This window comes from Uranotaenia lowii, chromosome 2 (assembly GCF_029784155.1).
Source record: "Uranotaenia lowii strain MFRU-FL chromosome 2, ASM2978415v1, whole genome shotgun sequence".
NCBI lineage: Eukaryota > Metazoa > Arthropoda > Insecta > Diptera > Culicidae > Uranotaenia > Uranotaenia lowii.
Window position 1 is genome coordinate 285,381,046 of NC_073692.1, and position 24,086 is coordinate 285,405,131.

At 36.4% G+C, this 24,086-nt stretch overlaps 1 long non-coding RNA gene across 1 annotated transcript; it reads right to left on the reverse strand.

Moving 5' to 3' along the window:
• Nucleotides 1-9,208: 9,208 nt before the first annotated feature.
• On the reverse strand, nucleotides 9,209-18,274 carry LOC129749470 (uncharacterized). Its single transcript, XR_008738055.1, has 5 exons — nucleotides 18,187-18,274; nucleotides 17,912-18,074; nucleotides 17,639-17,841; nucleotides 17,223-17,549; nucleotides 9,209-9,339 (listed from the first exon to the last, which is right to left on the reverse strand). It is a non-coding gene; the product is annotated as an uncharacterized LOC129749470 (long non-coding RNA).
• Nucleotides 18,275-24,086: the final 5,812 nt, after the last annotated feature.

Sequence of the window (24,086 nt, forward strand, 5' to 3'; positions counted from 1 at the left end):
GTTCACCCAACTGCTCGTATCTGGCAGATTGCATAACTACTAAGGTCGATGATCGGTTGATACGTACGATAGACCAGAACTTCAGTTATTATAAGTTAATTGCGATTGGACCCATTGTGCTCATAGTTGGTGTTGTTGTCATTTCTTTATCGCGGAAGTGTTACAGGGTTTGTGCTGGTACTCAAGTGCAGCCCTATGAATGCGCTAGCTGAAACATTTCCTTTTAGAGTTTTATTAAATTGTAGTGAATTAGAGAAAAACAGTACACCGAATTTTATGATGATTGAAGTAGAGACAAAATGCATTTAATGCGGTTGTTTTAAAAACTATTCCATTTGATTTGAGGCTTTTTTTTATAAAAATCCGAAAGAAAATTATGTCATTCTTCTTATTCTAACATAACTAAGTGCGCAGCTTAGTACCCGTTTTTTGTCAATACAGTAGAAACCCGCTTATCCGAGCTCCGGTTGTCCGAGCTTCCGGGTAATCCGAGCAATCATGTTCAAACAAGATCCATGTTTTTACCGAGCTATGCGCCTAGATGATAGGCAAAACCAAAGCAGTAGGATAGGGTTTTCAATGTACATATTTCGTGTAATCCGATGTAGCCTTTTCCCCAGCTATCTCGGATAAGCGGGGTTCTACTGTAGATTGCTCCAGCATTATGTGATAGTCGATTTCGACATATCCAAAACGCTTTAATGCTGGGAGGCTTCAGGGATACCATACGTACTCTTCGTACGTTCGTCACCATGGGATCCATATTCGGGTGACGGTTGTATTTTTCGGGAGGCCCCGTCACATTAAAACCGTGTGACGCTCTCTTACTCAAGTTAGCCGCTCAATTTAGCCACACGTTTCAAAGCTTGAAATCTCCTTCTTTTCTTTCTCGCTTCGAGAGTTTCTTAGGGCCCGGTTAGCATAACTACCGAAATGAGCGTGGCGACGAACGTGTTAACACGTTCGTCGCCACGCTCATTTTGGTAGTTTTACTAGCCGGACCCAAAAAAATTCTCGTAGCGAGAAAATAAAGGGGGAGAACTTCTTAATTTGTTATTTACTTGTGGCTTAACTCAGCGGGTAACTTGAGTAAGAGAGCGTCACCCGCTTTTTGATGTGACGGAAGATCAAAGTTATCTATATGCAATACGACCAAGAGTCTAGAGCTTTCCCTATATACCTCGTGTATAGTGGTGTGCCCAGATATGTGAGTAAGCAGGAGCAAGGGTTATCACATTGTGGAAAGACATTTGATCAGAAAAACTAACGTATTTCTTCCATTTTATGAGGTTTCTCACATTTTATGCAAATACTTCGAAAGAAAACAGCTTACAACAAATTACTTCAACATCTTGTTTTCATTAATATTATCTTTTTTTGATCACCGCTGGGATATATTCTTATCTAAGTTTATGGTATATCGGCAAATTATAATTGTAATTAGAGACTCCATCGCCGCAAATGATCTCCCGACTATAGATATCAATGTCATCGGCAATGCAGATAAATTGACTGAATCTGTTGAAAATCGTGCCCCGCATTTCACTCATCGCTCGTAGAATAACATCTTCCAGCGCCACGTTGAACATCATGCAGGATAAACCATCGCCTTGTCGAAGCCCCCTGCGCGATTCGAATTAACTCGACAATTCACTCGGAATCCACACACAGCACTGCGTTCCATCCATCGTCGCGTTGATCAGTCTGGTCAGCTTCCCGGAAAAGCCGTTCTCGTCCATGATTTTCCATAGCTCGTCACGGTCGATCGTGTCGTATGCGGCTTCGAAGTCGACGAATAGATGGTGCGTAGTGACTTGGTGTTCAAGGCGTTATTGGAGGATTTGCAGTAATGTGAAGATCAGGTCCGTTGTATACTGTCCCTTCATGAAGCCGGCTTGATGACTTCCCACGAATCTGTTTGCATGTGACGTTAGGCGGCGGAGTAGGATTCGGGACAACATTTTGTAGGCGGCATTGATGACAGTGATTGCTCGGTTGTTCTCGCAGCCTTCTTGTAGATGGAGCATATTACCCCCTCCTTCCACACCGCCGGTAGCTGTTCTGTGTCCCAGATCCGAACCATCAACCGGTGTAAGCAATCGGCCAACTTGTTCGGGCCCATTTTTATGACTTCTCTACACCGTTGGCTACGCCGGCGATATACCTTCCGTCTTGGTCTTCTATATATGCGCCGTTCAGGTGTTTATTGAAGTGCTGCTCCACTTTTTGATCACCTCACGATAGTCCGTCAGGACGCCCCCGTCCTTATCTCGCCACATTTCGGCTTGAGCTCCTCGAGCTCCTCCTCCTCCAGCCGGCGCTTTTTCTCCTGGAAAATTTGGACTCGCTGCCTCTTGCGTTGTTGGTGATTTTCCACAATTCGACGGGTGCTTCTTTGCACTACCGCCGCCCGCGCGGCAATCTTTTCGTCCATCACATCTAGCAAAACGTGGTCGATCTGTAATTGCGTTTGGTACGGTGATCTCCAGGTTTACTTGTGTGGGAGGCGGTGCTGGAAAAAGGTACTAAGTACGGTCATTCGTTTGGAGGCGACAAAATCTATTAGTCTGAGGCCGTTTTTATCGGCTGGTGCACACTGAACCTTCCAATTGTCGGTTTGAATTCCTCCTCCTGGCCGACCTAAATAAGCGTAAAAATCCCCGATAGCGATCATGTATTGGCAACCGTCGTATTCACGCTCCAGCTGCGCGTACGGGCTTGCAAGACCCGCCATCTCGCAGGAGGACCGTTGTGCTGTTGCTGTTTTGGGTCCCGAACGCCCCAGACCAGGACGTTGTTGCACTCCGCACGCCGCCCCTGACATGGAGAACAGACGCGTACCAAGCCCCCTCTCTCAGTTAGCATGCGACCAAAGCATCCACCGGTGTTGGGTACCCGTTCTCCGCTAATGTTGCTTGCCCCCCCCCCCCCCCCCCCAGTTAGCACCTCGAAGAGGTTGAGAATCGGTGGTGTATGGGGTCTCGAGTTGCACACCGTTCTCCAGACACAACGTTAGCATCAACGTTATCGTTTAAGTTATGTTTTATAGTGTGTTCATAACTTCTGTGTGTTTTGTGTATTGTGTGTTAATTGTACTCACGTCGATGCAGGCCTGCGGCAGGGAATCTCGGCTCACAAGTGGCGGTTCTGGTGGCTGGGAGGTGGGTAACGGATGTGTGGTGACAAATCGGGGTCTGAGCTTTGGTCTTTTTTTATTAGTTGATCACCCAGATGGTAAATCCTTTTTACGGATTGCATTCCAAGGCACGGCGAGCGACCGAGTCCCCCCAGTATGCTACTCTGGGTCCATGGGTGCAATTGGACGACTCATAATACTAATTACCACTACGCCATGAAGTCCGCTTGGGGTATCTGGTCATAATTCCCATCCGGACCTGCATCAAAGGCTGTAACCGAGATGAGAAATCAAGTATGCGCTTAAGCGCTCATCGGCTAACTCAACTTCGAGTCAAAACTCCAGCATATATACCCTGCCTCTTGTTACGATTCAAGACTAAGGCCCTCTCCTCTGGCGACTCGAGGTCCGGCCTTTACTCGTAGCTCGAGGCTCGCTTGGTTTGCACGACTATCGTGCGCTCCGCCTCTGTTCGAGACCACTGCAAGAGACCAATGACATCTCCTCTAACTACACAAGATCTGGGCTCCGCTCGGTTTGACTCGAGACCCTCTCTTCTTTGCCCGTCCGTGAGCCGAATCGAGAGCAGCTTACCCTGGACTCACGCCTGTTACAGCACACGTACGGGTCTTTGACGCTTGCGACTAAGATGAATCCCGACGGAGATGTCATCCTACCCGACTCGAGTGGCTCATCCGACGGCGAAGTGAGACCACTCTACCCCCCCTGCGAGTTCGATCGCGGAGAAGGTCATGTCTGATCCCCACAGCCTCCGTCGCAGAGGGCGCGTTCGACTCAGATACTCCGCAAAGGTAACGTTGGAAGTATCCTACACACAGACGCGCGACGTACCAGACAGCTCGGCATACGCAGAAGGTAGAGTCTTATCTTTGTATGCTTTGCTGCCAGGATCGGACGCACACTACTCAGATGCTCCCTGACGAAGGAGTCACCCTACATCGGTCGCGGACTGGTGCTGGTTTCAACTCCTTTGCAGGGCAGTCATGATCCAGGTGAACCCATCGCTGACCACGCGCCAAGTATTGGTATCCTCACACATCCTCCGCACGATGTTGTCGGCTGTTGTGTCTGGTCCGCAAACAGCAAGCATGTTAGCCCGTACCCCTTCGAACCTCGGACAGTTGAACACTACGTGCTTTGCTGTCTCTATCGTGTCACCGCAGGTTGGGCAGAATGGCGAGGCCACGTGTCCAAACCGATGATGGTACTGCATGAAGCATCCGTGACCAGTCAAGAACTGTGTTATGCAGAAATCCACCTCTCCATGTCTCCGGTCCATCCAGGATCCGACGTTAGGGATCAAACTTTGGGTCCACCGGCCACGTTCCGAGCTGTCCCACTGGTGCTGCCAGTTGCACATCGAGGCCTCTCTGGTATGTTTCCGCACATCGGGCATGTGCCTGTGCTCGTAGCAGAAGATATCTACCTCTAGCAAGACCGAGATGGGCACGACACCTGCCACAACATCAGCAGCTACCGAGGACACCGTTCGGTATGCGCTGATTATTCGCAAGTTCGTCAGCCGCTGCACACTGCAGAGCTTTTGCAGGTTACACTGCCTGCTCAAGGCTGCCTTCCAGACAGGGATATCCGAGGTGTCCGGGACTTGGATTGTGCCACCGAATTGCTGGCCCACAGTGGATTCACTATTCGCCTATTGCGCCTTAATGTTGTGAAACAAAGCACACGTGGTCTTCACTCGGCCTTCGGCCTCCTCGTTCCAACCTGTCATTCGATTTTGCAATTGCCACCCACTGAACCGTAATTCCCCCTTTCTGTTTTGTGATGTTATACGTGTCCTCTCCTGTTTGTGACGTTTGTTTTTCCTATCCATTATTTAAATCTAAATTTGAACTATTTTCTAATATTTATAAAATAAATATAATAAACCATTGACACGGAACAAAGAAACAAAAACCGACATGCAAAATATCAACTGTTACAAACGGTAAAAACTTTTTATCTGAACCTTTATTCTCGTGATGCCAGAGCTGGAAATGAATCCATCATAAAATTTTGCATTCAGGATACACAGTCATTCAAAAAAAAAAAAATATGTATATATCTAAGGTCGCCACACAAGTTTAAATACTTAAACTGTTTTGTCAAATTGACTTTTTTCCAAAAAAAAAAAAAAAATGGAAAGCGATAACACGTTTTTCTTCGATTTGTCAAGTGCTTTACAATTAATTATTTTGAATAATGCAGTTTTCAAATCAGTTACCAATAGTTTAGTTGTTAAGTGCTGAAGCTATTTTTCATCATAAAAAAACACACACACAGTAGATACACTATTAACGCATGGGCATAAGCAACGAATTTTATTTATTTATTTATTTGTTATTATGAAACAGTTTCATCGCATGGATCTACCTGACTTATATTCCGCTTATTGAATAATTTTATTAAACTTGAAATCAGAACAACAACAATGAAAAACACTAGAGGTCCCACTATGATGTACTGGATGCTGCTAAAGTCTCGAACGGTTAAATGTGTCTGAAGATCATGACCGTCATCATTCGCCATAGTGCATTCCTCCAGATAGGAACAGTTCGGTGAAGCCCAACAAGTATGTGCCGGGTTGAATGTGTTTAACATCCACCAAGATCGGCCAAGGCCCGGAGTTCGATCAAGCATCTCCAAGGATTGTCGAAATACTTTCTGCTTGAATTTGCTGGAACTTCCCATTTTAACTAAAATCCATGCACCTATATCAATGTTGGCATACAATAAATGTCTTTTGCAACTGTAGATCACTATAAACTCATTCTGCTTATAAATAAAAATGTCGAGATCAATCCATCGTTCTATAGTCTCACAAGAAGCGACTCTGGATTTGATACCGATCTTCGATTGCCATTTGTCTTCCAACATGCTTATCTCAAAGCCAGGGCACGTCAAATTTTGGTTCACCAGTGCAATCATGGTAAGTTTTCCAAAAACATCTTCATTCTGACAGGAGAATCTAAAAAAGAAACAACCAAAGGGCCCAAAAGGTGCCTGGAATAGTTTCAACGAACTATCAGCTCCGGGAATATGAGCTGCCGGTTCCAGTTCCCAAAAACCGCTATCGCAACTGACAGGTTTGGACTCTGGAAGTGTAAACTGGGGGCAATCCTCACGATTTATAACTATAGTCGACGAGGCCCCCAACCAGCTCAGGAGCATTATATTTACTGGAAAAATCACCGAAAGAGACCTCATTGCTGTGATTTCCGATAGCTAATAAGATAATACGACATAGTTGAGCTCTAAAACATAATCAAGATTTCATTTAGATAGCAATTGTGATTTCCTATGGTGAGAAATCCCATTAGCAATTGGGCAATCAAAGATATTACGGCCATAGGAAGGAGCACAATTACCTAGTGCATTAGAACCTCGCTTATCCGAGGTATTAGGGTAGAGGGAAGGGCCTATAGTTGAAATCTCGGATAACACGAAATACTTTGACAAACCATATCCTTTTTGCATATTGCATATCACCCAGGGTATAGCTCGGTATATACATGTATTTCGTAATGCTGTTCAATCGACGTTTTCGGCAAGTTTAGTCTTTAAACTTAACGGGGATAACAAAAAACATAAAATAAATTTGGAAGAAAAATGGTGGCTCAGATAACTCGGAAGCTTTGTTAACCGAATAAGTCGGATTCTACTCGATGAATTTTCAGAGGAAGAAAAAAGCAATAGAGTATGGTGGGAAACAGAAAGGTACTATGTTCACAGATAATTTAACGGCTTATGGATCATAATTTGTATTTGAATTGTATTTGTATTGTATTTGTATTGTATTTGTATTGTATTTGTATTGTATTTGTATTGTATTTGTATTGTATTTGTATTGTATTTGTATTGTATTTGTATTGTATTTGTATTGTATTTGTATTGTATTTGTATTGTATTTGTATTGTATTTGTATTGTATTTGTATTGTATTTGTATTGTATTTGTATTGTATTTGTATTGTATTTGTATTGTATTTGTATTGTATTTGTATTGTATTTGTATTGTATTTGTATTGTATTTGTATTGTATTTGTATTGTATTTGTATTGTATTTGTATTGTATTTGTATTGTATTTGTATTGTATTTGTATTGTATTTGTATTGTATTTGTATTGTATTTGTATTGTATTTGTATTGTATTTGTATTGTATTTGTATTGTATTTGTATTGTATTTGTATTGTATTTGTATTGTATTTGTATTGTATTTGTATTGTATTTGTATTGTATTTGTATTGTATTTGTATTGTATTTGTATTGTATTTGTATTGTATTTGTATTGTATTTGTATTGTATTTGTATTGTATTTGTATTGTATTTGTATTGTATTTGTATTGTATTTGTATTGTATTTGTATTGTATTTGTATTGTATTTGTATTGTATTTGTATTGTATTTGTATTGTATTTGTATTGTATTTGTATTGTAGTTGTTTGTATTAATTTTTTTCTACATTTTCAATTTTTTTTCAGCTTTCAGTTGTGTCATGCTTTTGCAATAAATATGAATCTCTATTCAGAGATTCATTCAGACACGTCGGTCACTCACTTAAAAAGATCAATGGCTGACTCTGTTTTGTAAGTATTGCCCAGTGTTGCCAAAATAACAAATGTTGCCATAAACATTTATTTTATTTTATTCATCTTCAGTGGTACCGAATTCAAAAAAATTAAAATTCTTTTTATATTGAATTTGATTTATTTTCTGCATATCGTTCATCTCATCTTTACATTCCTTCTCATCTCTGTTCTCAAAAACTTTTTACGCATCGACTCTTGTTATTTTTTTTTCTTCTCTAAAACAAAATTTCATCTACCAAATATCCTTAATATCTATTCCATATTCCACATCTTTATTCTCTATCCTAAAATTTTTATTAAATTTCTGCTTTTTCTTTATCTCATCTCTACATTCCTTCTCAACTCTATTCTCAATAGAATCTTTTATTTACTGACTATTATTATTCTCAAATAAAAATTTTGTTTTTCAAATAACCATCCGACCAATTCATCCAATCCGAAAACATTCTTCATAATAGCCTTCCCAATCGGTGCTTTTCCTGTCGCTCTGTATTTCTTAGCAACAGCTTTGCCAAAGTGTGCTTTTCTTGTCACTCTGTCTCTGTTTACGAGAGCCGGAATAATTCGTTAGTATTCTTAGAAACAGCCTTCCCAACCAGAAGCCAAATCAAAACAAACAATCAGCAGCAGTAGCCTTAAAAATCTGCGCTTCTGTCCAATTTTACTAGAAGACCAAATCAAAATAAACAATCAGTAGAAAAAACCTTAAAAATTTGCGCTTCCCAAACCAATTCTGTCTTTTTCCCCGGAGAAAAAAATCAGCAGAAGCAGCCTCGAAAATCTGCCTTTCCTAAGCTAATTCCGTCTTTTTCCACCGGAAGGAATATTTGTGCTGATGTACCTATATAGCCTCCAAAATGATACGTATATACTGGTTTTGCTGTAATATATGCGATTTGTTTACACGTATATTTGCACGTATATTGCAAATTCGAAATACTCACCAAATGGTTGTCTGGGAAACAAACAATCTGCAGCAATAGTTTTAAAAATCAACAGCAGCCTTAAAAATCTGTACCTCCTAAGCCAATTCCGCCTTTTTCCACCGGATGGCCGAATTGTCGTGATTTTACAATTCTTATGAATCTCAATTCAGAAATTTATTCAGACACGTCTGTCACTCACGAGAATAGATCAATGGCTTGCCTTGATTCGTTTGTTTTGCCTACACGGTAACCGAAGTTAATCTGTTCTGTATAAAAATCCATACAGTTTCGACAAAAGTGTCTCCACTTAGTTTTAACTTCGGGCGCTTTACGCAGAGCGTGAGCAAAAAGCTTTTATACATTTTGAGCTTTCAGCCAGTTAGTCGATTCTGTATAATTTGACATGGGGATGCCCATGCATTTTCAAAATGTTTATAAAAATGTAAAAATAAATGAAATTTCTCAAAATATCACAAAAAATAATTCTAGTGCGGAGAAATATAATCTTTATTGCCAATTTCAAATACGACAAGCCACCTCGGTGTCGGAATATCATTTCATATTTTTATTTCAGCAGCAAACCTCACATGGCTCAAATCGGATCTTTCAACGTCTGAAACTGATTAATGTTCATGTTGCCAACGTCAATGCCAAAAAGGAACGAAGGATCTGTAAAAAGAATTTAATTTAACTCGTTTAAATTGTAAAAATTGTATTTTTTTTACAATACAAACTGATTATTGTACTGTACAATAATCAATTTGTAATGTAAAAAAAATCTCAAAAAAATTAAATTTTTTAATTAATAAAATATTTCTAAACTAAAACGACTTAGCGCTATCTATTGGAATTAAAATTGACTTAAACTTTAGGATTGTTCTAGTGTCCCGAGCAGACTTTGATGCCCAAATCGATAGTAAATTGAAACCAAAATAAGGTGTCAACAGCCAAATGATAGCATCATTTGCTCTCATTATTTTACCGAAAGCAAAACTAGGCATCATTAAGGCATAACCAACTTCAATTTGACAGCAAGCTGAGACCAACATGAGGTACTAAGAGCAAAATGATAGCATGATTTGCTGTATTTCTCTGCGAGAGTAAAATTAAACATCACAAGGTTTCATTTTTTTTCGGAAATATAATAGATTGATAAAAACCAGGTTGAGAGTGAAACGAAAGTATAATTGAATCAAATTTTTGTTCAATTTTCTTTATAAAGCAGAGTTGCGCCAGAATGTAAGCATAACGATTTTCAACAAACGAGGTACAGGAAAACAAATATTTTCACCCGTAAATTCAATACATTTTTGGACCATATTTGGGGGTGTTATAAATCAAATTCTTAATTAAAAAAACAATTTTTCATACTTTTGACCATTTTTTAAATAATCCATGAAAGATGGTGACCCAAAATTCCCTATGTTGCCTAACCTAATTGACTTAAATAAAGTACATGCTCAAACTATTTCAAACTCAAAATTAAAATTGACGAAAACATAGATTAGGCCAATCTTCCAAAAATCAATCGTTTTTACTGAGCCATGCCAGCCAGCCAGCCAGCTTTACTAAATTCAGAGCCAAAAAATCACACCAGTAAATTTTTCCTTCTCCAACTAAATCATATAAACAATCATGCATGACAATGACGCTCCTGCATTTGAAACATTCCTGCAACACATGATGATGTGGTAAAGAAGGACGCAGACTATTAGATCGAACGTCTCGATTATGATTGCCTTCCTTGATGATTTTTAACCTTCTTGGATCACAACTGATAAGCATCAGCAAAATGAAATCAAAATGACCTAGCAATGCCAAAATGATAGCATATTTTAGTGTTATGTTTAGTCTGACGGCAAAATTAGGTTTCATTAAAGTATCAATTGGCTGGAATGGCGGTATTGCATCATCAAAATATCGTTATCTTATGTGAATAATTTTTAACGGCAAAATTTTAAATGACAAAATTGGCCATTTTGAAAATTTAAAGCTGTTAATAGCTCAAAACAAACTGATCTCGAGATTTGTATTGGTTATTTCAAAATGTCATGAACTATAAGTATTTTTTAATTGGTCTTAAAATTCTCTTATATTGGATAACAAGTATATTTTGGTAAAATTTTTTATCTCATAATCATCTTTTGGACATAATATAAACATTGAATATTTAAATTTTATTTTAAAACATTGAAATATATTACAATTTCATTTGTGTTATAAATTATTGATGTTTATTGATTTTTTGACGACCTTACCTGATTTTGAAAATTCAGTAAATCGATTTATCTTGATAAAATTGATAGAATGTCAAAATTTGCTGAGCTGGAAATAAGTACTTTTTTCCTAGCCACTTTCATTACGCTGAAAAAAAACTCAACAAAGCAACATGACTTACGTTTTGAATCATAAAAGAATTAACGGGAATTGATGGAAAATAAAATTCCTTCTTTCCTGACTTTCTGCCATTAATAATCTTTATACATTTAAAAAATATGATTTTTTTTAGGTTTATTCCATTTTTTGAGTCAATGCATTATACTAGAGATGTACCGAATAGTGGTATTCGGCGAACGGCCGAATACCGAATAGTGACCTTTCCAACTATTCGGCCAAACGAATATTCGGCCGAATATTCGGTCGAATATTCTATTGGATTTTCAATGAAAAAAAGTGATTACTTATTTCAATTACCTTCTTTTTCTTCCATTTTAATGCCCCTCGTGTTTTGAGTCAATTATTGTCAACCAGGAAGGATATCAGATGACTTATCGCTTCTAGGGCGTTTATCAACAAAAATATTGGGTTCCTGTGAAATCTGGGACAAAACATGTCGAAACAGGTGCCAAGCAATTAGAAATTACTTATTTGATAACGAATTTCAGTAAGATATTTTCAAAATATTTGTTAAAAACAACGCATCCACATAATCGGGAAGTTTAGGGCGAATTTTGAAAAAAAAGTTAAAAAAGGGCAAATCATACAAGGGAAAAAAAAGAAAGAAAACACTTAAAATTTAAAGTTTTCAATGAATCACAGCACCAGTGTAAAAATCGTTTCGAAGGAATAAACAAAAACTTATGTTGTTTTTGGAATTTACTAAAAGCGTTTTTGAGCACAAAATATTCAAATTTTTAAAGATAAATTTTAGTTTGATTCAGCAAATAATCTGAATAAACCAGGGCAAAATCCAAAAAGTTTTCATCAATATCTGTGCATCCCGATCAGATTTAACTTATCTCGAATTATTTATTGGATTTATGGGCAAGCCTTGATATATCAAGAAAATCTAGAATGAACGATAATCAAAGTATGTATAAAGCGATTTTCGACAGCTTTCTCCTGTACGATCTACAGAGAATGGTATACAGATACCCTTTAGATGTTTTGCTGAACCATAAGTTTTTGATGATTGTGTAGCTTTTTCAACAAAACTTCCAGATATTTCAAAAATTATCTCAAATCATTTGAAAAATTTCACAAATCTGTTATTGAATAAATTTAAATAATACATATTCGGCCTATTCGGCCTATTCGGCCGAATACTTAGCTCAACTATTCGGTGAGCCGAATATTCGGCTTAACGGTTTTTTTGCGATATTCGGCGCCGAATATTCGGCCGACCGAATATTCGGTACATCTCTACATTATACCATTAACATGTGTATTTATTATTAAACAACAAAATAAACGAATTGGACATACATACAATGTTACTGGTCCAACCATCATACCACATAAAGTAACAAAACTTGTGTTGTGTTTTCTGTGGAGTTCTTGTGTTGTGATTTTTGTGGTGCACCGGCAGTTGCTGGAGAATAAAACCCGAGAAGTGGTTCGACGAGGATTTCACCGCATGGAATGGCCTCCTTTGTGGAGCTCAATTTAGTTCGGACTGCTGATATGACTATTAATAACCAGGTGAGATTCTTCATTAAAATGCTTACTAATGAAACTACGTAATGCTCAATGTTTCCAACAGAACGCCTTCGGTGTTACAGCGTAACTGGAAGTGCTATAATCAAAGCACCAGTTTACGGATCGGCATCCGTCAACAATCAGCAATGTCATCCTTGTTTCGATTATCCGGTGGACGTACCCGCAAGTAGTATATGCCGGATGCAAGTTGGCAAAGGTTATAATCGCTTCTAAGGTTGCTACATGAAATACCCGTGATCAGGATCGGACTAGGTAACTACTTCCACTTGGAATCTGCTGCCGTTGGTTCAAAGACGACCGTTAGTTTATGGATATTGAATAGTACTGCGCCCTCGGCTTCCCAGAAACCAGTTGCATCGGGTGACGTTGGAGTGGAGTTAGCACCGTATCAAAAGAATCTATCAAATTCGAGTTTTGGTACTGTCCGAACTTTTTGTCCAAATACGATCAGTGATGCCACATTTTTATCGGTATTTTGGAACCCAAAAAAATCTTTTATCGGTATGGAAATCCCAAAAATCGGTATGAAAATCGGTATTTGAGTTGGATATTCAAAAACGCTTACATTTCAACTTCCTAACGTATTTTAATATAAATGGAAGCTTGCAATAAAAAGCAAGTCTAAAAACTCTTATGAATGTTAATTATTAGTATAAAACTAGCTGACTAAGTGTGTTTTGCATATATCATTCCATTTTTTTCCGTAACTTGGTTCTAGGTAACGCAAGTTTACATATAAAGACAGTTTTGAAATTTTAACAAAACTTTATGTTTGTATCGACTTATAATTTTTTTTTCATTTTTAAACTAACTGCTTTTGCAGACGAAAAGTAAAAATCACAAATGAAAACATTTTTTTCAGTATTCATAATTGAATGGAAATCTAATTCAAAAGTTACCGTTTGATAAGAAAAACAAGGGCATGGCGATCACCTTCAGGTTACACGTGGTTTATTAATGAATTAAAAACTTGATACTTTAATTGATGTTTAGCTGAAGTGGGATGTAAATTTGATAAATTAGATGAGACAATAGAACCATGTCAACCTAAAGTAAATTTTAATTTAGTAAGCACTTACAAATCCAATGGCTTTTTGATGTTCGAGGTAAATATGGACCCAAGTTGATGTTCTTCGTTTGGTTGATAGGATTTTTTTTTGCCAAACTGGCCATTTCAGCTTTGGCCTTAAGTATTAGATAAAAGTTCTAGCGATTAAAAAAATAAATGATTGCAGAAAGTTGAGAGAGTTGTTGCTTCAAATTTTTTAAGCCAATGGAAAATTAATTTTATTTTTTAAATAATAATTCGTTAGTCATATGAAAACCCAAGAATTTTATGCGAAAATAAATGAGAAACGTGTTCTAAAAGAAGGTGTTCGCATGAAAAATATTTTAAAACACTTAGTTTTTCTAAAATTGAAAATACCCATTTTGCCTGGCGTGGCCTGGCGATCTCTGCAGTTAGATACATGTGATATCATTTACTTGGCTAACAAGATGGAGAAGGATCGAAGATTATACCGATGATATGACAAACCGTGTATCTGATTGCACTTCAAATCTTGACATACCAGACCTGGCGACAAGTTGAACAAGGATTATATTCCATAACGGTACATATTTTCCCTTAAAAAGTTAGCATCTCAGGAGACAAGAGAATTGTCAATGGTTAATGTCTTTAGAAACTTCTACCTTTGCTGGCAGTCGCAGAAGGTCAAATATCAGCCTTGAGCTGAGTCCATTGGCTTTGAGGTTGAGCACTATAATAGTGCATCATTTGACAGAACATAGGAACAAATCAGCCCGAAAAACTGAACGAATTATGAGAGTGAGTCGTGGACATCTTTCCAGGGTACTTTAAAAGTTGTACAGATCAACTTATGCCACGCCAGCTACCGCACTTTGTCTCCTTTCTACGGGACCTTTACGAGGATAGCTTGAATTAAGTGGGAATGTGGAAGTGGAATGTAGATTGAATTATAATCTTAAAAATCGGTATGAAATCGGTATGTTTTGCCAAAAATCGGTTATCGGTATATACCGATTCTTGGTCAAAATTTTGCTCAAAAATCGGTATAAATACCGGAAAATCGGTATGTGTGGCATCGCTGAATACGATAGGAATCCTTTTTTTATTTACTTTCTTGAGATTCGTCGGTTGCAGCATTGAGTAACAGTTTGGTATCTACACTAATTTAAATACCTATTATACTCTTATAACATTTTGTTTTTAACCTTTCACAGATATAAATCAGTGGTCTACCAAAATCGTTTACCTGTTGTGTGTTCGTTTATCTATTTTGACGATTCTTAAATTTATAATAGAGCCAATGATGTGGAGCAGAGTTGTAGGTGAGTAGATACGGAATCTATTTTCATACAATTTAGGTCAGAACCAAAATCCAATTATAGGATAAATAATTTGTGATAAAAGCGTAGATGTTTTTGTGTCATATTTTCAGATAATAAGATCTGAATAGAGAAAGGAATTGTTCACATAAAGTATTTTTGTAACTGATTCTTTAGTCATGTGTGAGAAATTTGAGAATATATGCAAAAATACGAAAATCATCGCATTGTAATTGATCAGATACTTATATTATATTATCAGATACTAGATATCGTCTTAATATCAATTCAGTTGGGTTATTCGAATAAAATGAAATGCTTCTTACAGCATCATCAATTGCTATTCCCACGTAGAAAAAAAACAAGCTTTTAAGAGTTAACAAAATAAGTTTAGTATGAATACAGGCATTTCAAGAAACAGTCTTTTATCGGGTTAACATAAAATGAAATTGCCAATGAAATTCGCGCTTAATTAAAAAAAAAACAAATTTTCAAGTCTCCTTTTTTCTGAAAAAAGTATCATTTTTTAATGTGCAAAACAATCTCCAATGCAGTTAAATAATCAATTTTTAATTAGAATAACACACCTGAGTACGTTTGAACACGTTATTAGATATTTAGTCACTAAACAATTTTGAAACATAAATTTTGAAATTATTAACTACTTTCTATACGATTTTGCATATTTGCATGCTTGAGAAGGTGCTGGATTTTATATGTGAATGGTTAAGACTAAAAATCAATGTTTTTCCTAAAACAACATAAAAAAATCGATTTTGCATATTTTCTCAAATTTCCCAAAAATTCAGCAATGACACTAGTTTGTGTTAATAACTTTTCAAATTCAGCCCAATTTATGTTAATATATGGCTCAAGAATATCCGCGTTTTCGAGATATTTGATATTAGTTTGTGTTGTTTTTAATACAAGATTCTGAAACACTTTGCATCAAAGGTTCGTATTTTAATTCTATTTTCATGATAAAAAAGGTGTGTTGAAGAATGAAGGAATATAACCTCAATTGACTTATCATTGTTTTTCTATTTGAAATTTTTTTTTTTTTTTTTTTTTTTTTTTTTCTTTTTTTTTTTTTTTTTGTTTCGATTATAGTCGTTTTACCATCTTTATGGCATTCGCGACTTTATCAACGTTGCAGTTGGCGGATCGTTATTGAAAAACTATCCGGTACAACTGTGTTCGATATTTACTCTTGGGCTCGAACTCGTGGACATCGGCTCAGGAGACAACAGACTTGCCAACTGAGCTATATCACAAGCCATACTATTTGAACTGAAAATTTACATTTGTTTGCGAGAATCATGTTATTCAAAATCTATTGATCCTCTCACACAGAGAAATGCAACTTAACCATGTTTAATATATCAAATAAACTTTCTAAATGATATAATTAGATGTTTTGCATAATGACATCATTATGTAGAGGGCAGTATGATAATTTTTAGAACTTTTTGCAACCATAAGAACAGGTTATGATCCATTTTGCTATCCGCCTCGAAAACCCATATTTTCTCACAATTTTTGTTAAATCACGCTTTATAAAACGAAGATCTTTCATTTGCCAGCTCACTTTTTTAATTGGAATAAATAGAGAACAACTCACACAATAATTTCTTTTAAAATCGAGCTGCCACATTTGAATAATTGCATAACTAAAGGCGATTTAAGTTTAACATCAAAATGATGAGTTATATCCAAATAGATTGCATATATTTGGGCGTTAAAATTTGTATCTCTCGAGTAAATTTCTATGTTAAATCAATACCAAATAATGCTATCACGCCTTAAGAGCCAAATTTGCTATTATTATGATTGACTTAGGGTGGTACACAGCAAAAATGAAAGCAAAATTCTAACGCGTTGTTAGTCAAGTGATGTCATATTTTGGTTTTTCTGAGACCCCAACAATACCTCATTTTTCGGAAATTTTGAGAGCATATTGATGTCTTATTTTGCTATCGAAGAAAATTCGTTGATGCCTTAGATTGCCTTCATTGTGCTTTCCAAGCTCTCGGAAAACGAGGTGTAGTTATGGTCTCAGATTTAGCAAAATTTGGTATCACTTTGCTAACCATGTATGGAAATTTTTGCTCTCATTTTTGCTGTGTACCACCTTATGTCAAGCAAAATGAGAGCAAATTCAACTCTCAGGGCGTGATAGCAAAATTTGCTATAATTTTGCCATAAAAGTCTGCTCGGGGTAGCTTTACAAATTTTTAAAATTTTCATGTTGCACATTGACTGACCTGAAAAATGTTATCCTTTCTTGTTACCGCTGTAGAAGATCCACATGGAAGGACCAAATATGCGTAAGCCGAAAGTTATCCAGCAGTCAACCAGAATCGTTGGGATTATAGTGAAGGCCATCGTCAGAACCAGTTTCTTCTTCCAAACTGATCGGACGAGAAGGATTATCGCGATCTTGGAAGCTTGCTCCGGCGGAACCATAATGCAATCTTGATAGTTGGAAAAGTTGTCCTGGCAAAAAGCTTACATTTGCTTTCATCCCATTTCAGTTTTCTTAAATTTTCATGCGGGATCTTGGCACTGGTTGGTATTTTCAAACGTTTATGCTGCAATTCGAAAAAAGAAACTTGAATGAATGAAAGCAAAAAAAAAAATACAAGCGTCTTATCTTGGTTTGCTTCTACTAGCTGTTTACCTCGGTTTCGAACTGCTTTTTAGTTTCGTTTGGCAGCTCCAGCGGAAACCGCATCCATTTACGTAGAAAAGTAGCCAATCCCATCGGAAATCATTTCCAAATATTTTGGCGACTGTTGGCACATTTAGCTATAGCCCTTTGGCCAGAAATCAATATGCGGATGTCACTCGGAACGCCAGAAAGCTACGATATCTGATGGTTTTCTTAAACAGGAGAAATCGAACAATTAGGTTTATTAGTTGTAGTCAGAATATTGAAATTCTCGTAACTTACCAAACATTGAATATCCGGTACAACCAACACTGATCAGCTGCCTATCGACGTGAAGTTTTCCCGTCGGTCTTAGTAAATTGATTAAAGCGCCCTTTCCAAAGGGATTGATCACCGAGGCATGTTGAGCTGTTTTCTGTACTTCTAGCCACACCTTTGGGTCGCCCTATTAAGAATAGAAAATAGATGGTCGTGGTACCCATCGGATGATAATCGTTGGCATCCACCCTAAAATCGAACAATTAGATACAAGAATCGTTAAATGTTGAGAAATGTACCTTTTACGAGTAAACAATAAAGATTACACCAACAAAAAACGATTGAAAATAGAAACCATCACAACACACGTGGTTTGTTTTCTTGTCTTTTCCGCAAAAAAGCTCACAATTTGCTTTGAACATCCCTTCTCAACAGATTCCAACAACAGCAAACTTTTTATACAGAGCTGAATAATCGAATTTTAGTTCGCATATGTATATTGGCAACCCAAAACTACTCAAAATTGAATTGGGGATATTCAAATTTTGAGCAACAACCGACTAGTTATTTTGAAGGTGTAATCACAATACATTTTATGAATAACTCAATTTTTCCGTGTAGTGTTGCTAAATTTTTTTTTTGTTTATCTGCAATGTTGCCGAATACAACTATTATTTTATTTTATTTTTTATTAAATTTGATTTATTATCTGCATATCCTTCATCTCATCCCTACAAGTTGATTGATAAATATGGACAGTTTCGGGATTGTTTCTAAAATATTGCTGTCCAGATTATTTCCTCCTAAATCTTTTAATGATTTCAATGATTTAGTCTAGATGATGTGAATTATAATAAAAACACCACATGAAATAAATTTAAAAAAAATTAAAGAAATTTTTTCATCAATTTTATCTTTCTGAAAGTCAAACATTTTTTGCTGAAAATTTTTAGTTAGTTTAGAAGCTTAGTTTTATAGTTACAAACTTATGTTTTACGAAAAAATTATGCCAATTTTCACACATAATTGCATAACTACAGGGGGTATGAAACTTTATTTTCTGTAGGTACACTAAGCTGCTTATAATCTGCGTTTCTCGCTTGTTTAGGTCAAAAATTAACTGGAAGACGTAGGTTAATTTAACCAGAGTACTAAATTAAGGCTGCCAGATTGCCAGTTTAATCCGGGTTTGTTCGGATATAAATTGTAAAATTTAGGAAAAGTCCGGTCCGGCCCGGTTGCCCAATTTCTTTGGAAAAGCCCGGATTTTGCCCGCGTTTATTCTAATTATTATCATTCTCAAACAAACAAAAAAGAACAAATTGAGTTGTAAACTCACGCGTCCGAGACGAAACTTTTTGAAATCTTAAAATACGATTTAAGATCTTCAGATGAATTATGATGAAAAAAAAATTATTCATATTTTTCTTGATTTTGATGAGTAATTTCAAGGTTTTGATCAAATATGACCGGATATTGCCCGGATTTTGGTCGATGACTTTAAAGTAAAATGCTCGGATGATTTCAGGTTTTTAGATAAAATATCCTGGATATGTCCTGCCCGTTTATACTAAATCCACGTATCTTGTGCCTGGTTGGTATGCAACCAGAGAAAAAGAATATGGGCTCAAATGTTTTTTTTTCGTTTAATCCGAGGTTTCACATATCCGAGGTAGCTCTTCTCCGACTACTTCGGAAAAGCGGGGTTCTACTGAGTACGAAATGCAAATATAAAATATATTATCGAATTTTTGACGTTGTTTCTTAACACTGCCTTCAGACGGGGTTTATGTTTCATCTCTACACCTTTTTTAAGATTTTTCTTCTCAAAAAATCAATCTTGAACCCAACTGCCAATTTGTTTAAGGAAAATTTATAGACCAAGGATTTAATAGGCTACCAACTACCAAATTTATAGTTATTCGATAAAGAGCGTTCCAGTCTTCTTATGTTTTGATGCTTCTCTTAGCCGTAACTTTTGACAACTGCTTGTCAAACAGTGTGTATCAATGTGGATTGTAATTTTAACATATTTATAGTATCAGAACAAAAAAAAATACATTTGTTTCAATTTCTGTAAAATATATTTAATAACTTTATTTAAATCCAAACATTAAACTGCAATAATGACGAAATAATCCCTGAAACATCTCCGTTTCGGGAAAACGCGTTAAAAGTTTGACAGCATCGTTAGCCCCAAGCAGAAATATTATTCTGTTTTCTTAATTTCTCGGAACTTTTATATCCTTCAGGTAACTTTGAACAATTAAAATGTAGATCTCCGAACGACCTTTTTAAGACAACTGATAACTCCATTTGTTTACATTTGACGCATTCGCCCATTTAAAAATCCATTACCGAATTTACTATGTATGGCTTTAGAAAGATTAAGTGGACTTCAGTTTGCGCACAATAGTAGAATTTTTTTGTTCATTACCTCCCTTATAAATAAGCGACAAAGTTAAATCGCTCACAGACCGTTGGAGTACGAATTTGCGAAATATCGTCGACCGGGGCATCATGCCGCAGCAGGATTGGATGCAACATTTGTATATAATAGCACTGATATGATTTTCAATTTTATATAACGTAATAGAGTTGAATACAAAATGATAATGACATATTTTTCCACATCTTAAGGTAGATTTTTGAAGCTTTTAATTTTAATTCAAAATTTAAAAAATCCATCAATAAATGTACAAATTTTAACATTTTACGATGCCGTAAAAAATTTTACCCAGTATGACGGGTTGGCTTAATAATATCACCTGCAAACTTTTTACTAGTTCAATCATCCTATACCAACACTGTTGGTGTAAAAATATTTTTCGAACAATCACCAATGTTTTTTTAAATAAATGGTTTTACAATTCAGTTACCTGCCTGGGGTAAGATGCAACAAAATGCAAATCAAAGAGACACCTTGTAAATCTCGTTTCCATATGCTCGAATATGATTGTTTTGCATCACGCATATGTCAATATTGAAATTTTCCATACTCCTGAATGTATGCACTATCCTAATAATCGGAAAAGTATAAAACTAGATTCAACAAAATGGCACAAAGTTTCAACAAAATTAAACATTTACATACGTTTTCATTAAACTCATTAAAATCAAAGTTTGTTACAAGTTATCCTTTTTTCTAAATGTAGTCAAAATCGCATGTATGAAAAAATTAAAAATAACTGAAGAAACCAATTATTTTTATGTCTACATCAGTTTGATGTCCCATTAACCTTAAAACTTTTCATGCATAAAGGGTATGATTATCTGTAAACGTGAGTTTTCTAGAAGCCAGCAGTTGAAAAGTGTTGCATGTTGCCCCAGTTGACGGTAGCCATTTGAAGCAAAACACTGTTCAAGTGCTCGCCTCCTAAAGGCTCACGCCAAACATTTACAGAAGATCAACTAAGTTCAAGACTATCATCTAATTTATGGACTTTACATCGCCAACAGACAGGTGAAATACTATCTCAGGAAGATCATCCTTTATTGATGATTGTTGTGATTGATGTTATATCATTACAAGGCGTTAATTTGACATTGAAATTTTTTATTTTTTGCAGATGTTTAATGATCATTATATAATTACACAGTTTGCTGCTCCTATATAGAATTTGCTGAATGATGATCAATCTTTGGGATAGTAATTTAACGTGCTCGGTGATTGAATAAGCTAATGACCTTACATCTTACACGGAAAACAAATAACAATTTATATTTGTCCAGAACATTTAAATCGTTCCATCTATCAAAATTACAAATTAATATTTGACCTACATGATTGTTTTTTTTTTACAATTAAGGAGATGAGGACAGGTTCAAAATTTTGCTTCAAAATTATGCATTTATGAAAATTTTTCTGCTTTCATCGAGTAAATGTTAAAAAAAAATTATTATCACTGTGCTTCAGTGCCTTATGAACCCTTTTGCTGTAACACAATGGCGACGCACTCGAAATCATATCTTCCGATAGGTAGTCACATTATTGCATGAATGCAGCCCGATGTCATTGCCAAAATATCGATAAAGCGTTCATTTACACAATTTTACAAGCCCACTTCTAGCTGTCATCATAAGGAATAGTTCGGTCGGTCTAGAGCCATAAACCTGCTGCAGATCTGATTCCGTTTTGGCATGGTACGTGATTTGATTTCGGCGGTTTCAACTGTCCACACCCGTGCGACCGTCTCGTGTAAATGAATCGATGGTCTAGCACCTGTGAAATTTGCTCGCTTATAATTCCGATCAGGTACCATCATATTAAGACAATAAAAGGTGAATCGATTGACTGTCAATCGATTTACCTTTCGTAGATTTAGGTGAACGTTGTCGCCGTCCGATTTAGTGGGTGTACTTTACTCATTGCCTCATTGCAGACATTCCGTTGCGCATTGTTGACCGTGAAATTTTAATTACGAATATCCCACTCTGGATAGCAATCTGGAATGAACTTTGCCATGGAGTAGAGGTATTTGAAAAACTGATACAGATTTTCAACTTAAATTAATCAATAGAATCCCATTGGTAAAACCTTCGATTACACGAAAATCCTTTGAAAATATTTCCTGCTTCAGGCATGTTAAAACCCGTTCAATGTTAAGTAATAAGAGCCCATCTACTTTTTAAACTTTAAAAAATGAAAAGGTTCCACCAATTACGGTCACGATTCCTGACATTAAATCTTTTGGAAATGAAATCGTCACTTCCGTCAAGGATGTGAAGATTTCTTTTCAAAACGGTCGAAGACGAATTGCCCGAATATTTGTGGAATCTTTTGATGATTTTCAAAAAAAATTATTTGATTATTAAAAAGCATCAAATGTTTACCAACGACACTAAAAGTCATCGTCCATTCAAAGTTGTACTTCGTACACCGGATGAAATCACAACCAAATTAAATTCTTTGTTAAGGGTTTTCTCCGCTTCGAGTTATTCAAATGAGGAAAAGAACCAACACGAATTAAACCGGTAGTGTTGGTTTTACTCCTAAGCTTTATTTGATCTATTTTAAAAAGGATCAGGTTGCAAATTCTTGAGAAGGCTCGTCTTATGTTTCATTGTCGAGTCAAATTTGAACATTTTCGAAAATCTTCTACCAATTTTCTACAAAACATAACCCAATGTCGCCGTTGTCAAGCTTTTTGTCATGGCACTAAAAATTGTAGAATGAATGCCAGATGCATGCTTTGCGGCTCATTCGATCATGAAAAATCTAAATTCCTTTGACGAGGTGATGAACCACAAATAGAATGCTTCAAGTGTGCGAATTGCGCAGGTAATCATTCCTCCAATTTCATAGACTGTCCCTTTAGGGCACAAATTATTGCTTCAAGGAAAAATCCTAAAGTTGTCAGAAAAGTTTCTTCTCCTCCTTTCTCTTTTTCGTCTTCACACGTCAGGTCGGCAAACAACCTGCCTGTTCGCGGTCAGCCTCGGCCTACTTAAAATCACGTCTTGGTAATGCTCGAAGTGATTTTAATATTACCTGTGCTGATTCAGCGCCACAGACTCGTTGTTTAACGTTCTCAGAGCTGGTTGAAAATGGGTTGCCCGCTTCGGGTGTAACTTATGGGAAAAACCAAGTCTCAACGTACATGCGGAGGCTTGGGAAACTCTCAGAAATTCAAATACCTGTTTTTCTCCTTCATTCTCTGATCCTAACAATTTTGTTGATTTGGGTAAAATTACTGAGGAAAAATTAAAATTTTTGCATCAAAATTTAATAGAAATGATGCAATTTATGTTGAAAGCAAACTCAATGTTGGAAGCTTTCCAAACTTCTTTTAATTATGCAAACAAAATTATTATGACTTTACTATTCTCTCATGGATCCAAATAGATATTTAAATATTATGAACTGGAACGCTAGATCTTTGCTGGCTAACCAAGATGAGTTGTTTTTATTTTTGAAAACTCAAAACATACATATTGCTTCCATCACCGAAACTTTTTTAAAGCTGGGCAATAATTTGAAAAGCAATGCTTTTATTAAAATTTTACGAAATGATCGACTTGATCGACAAGGTGAGGGAGAAGCTATTGTCATCAATAGTCGAATTGAATTGAAATTATTGCCGCATATGCCTTTCCAATGTAGCGGTGAGCAGAAAAATTTTTTGAAGGGAGATTTACAAAAACTCACCAGAAATAAGTCTAATTTTTATTTTTGGTGACTTCAATGCAAAACACAGAT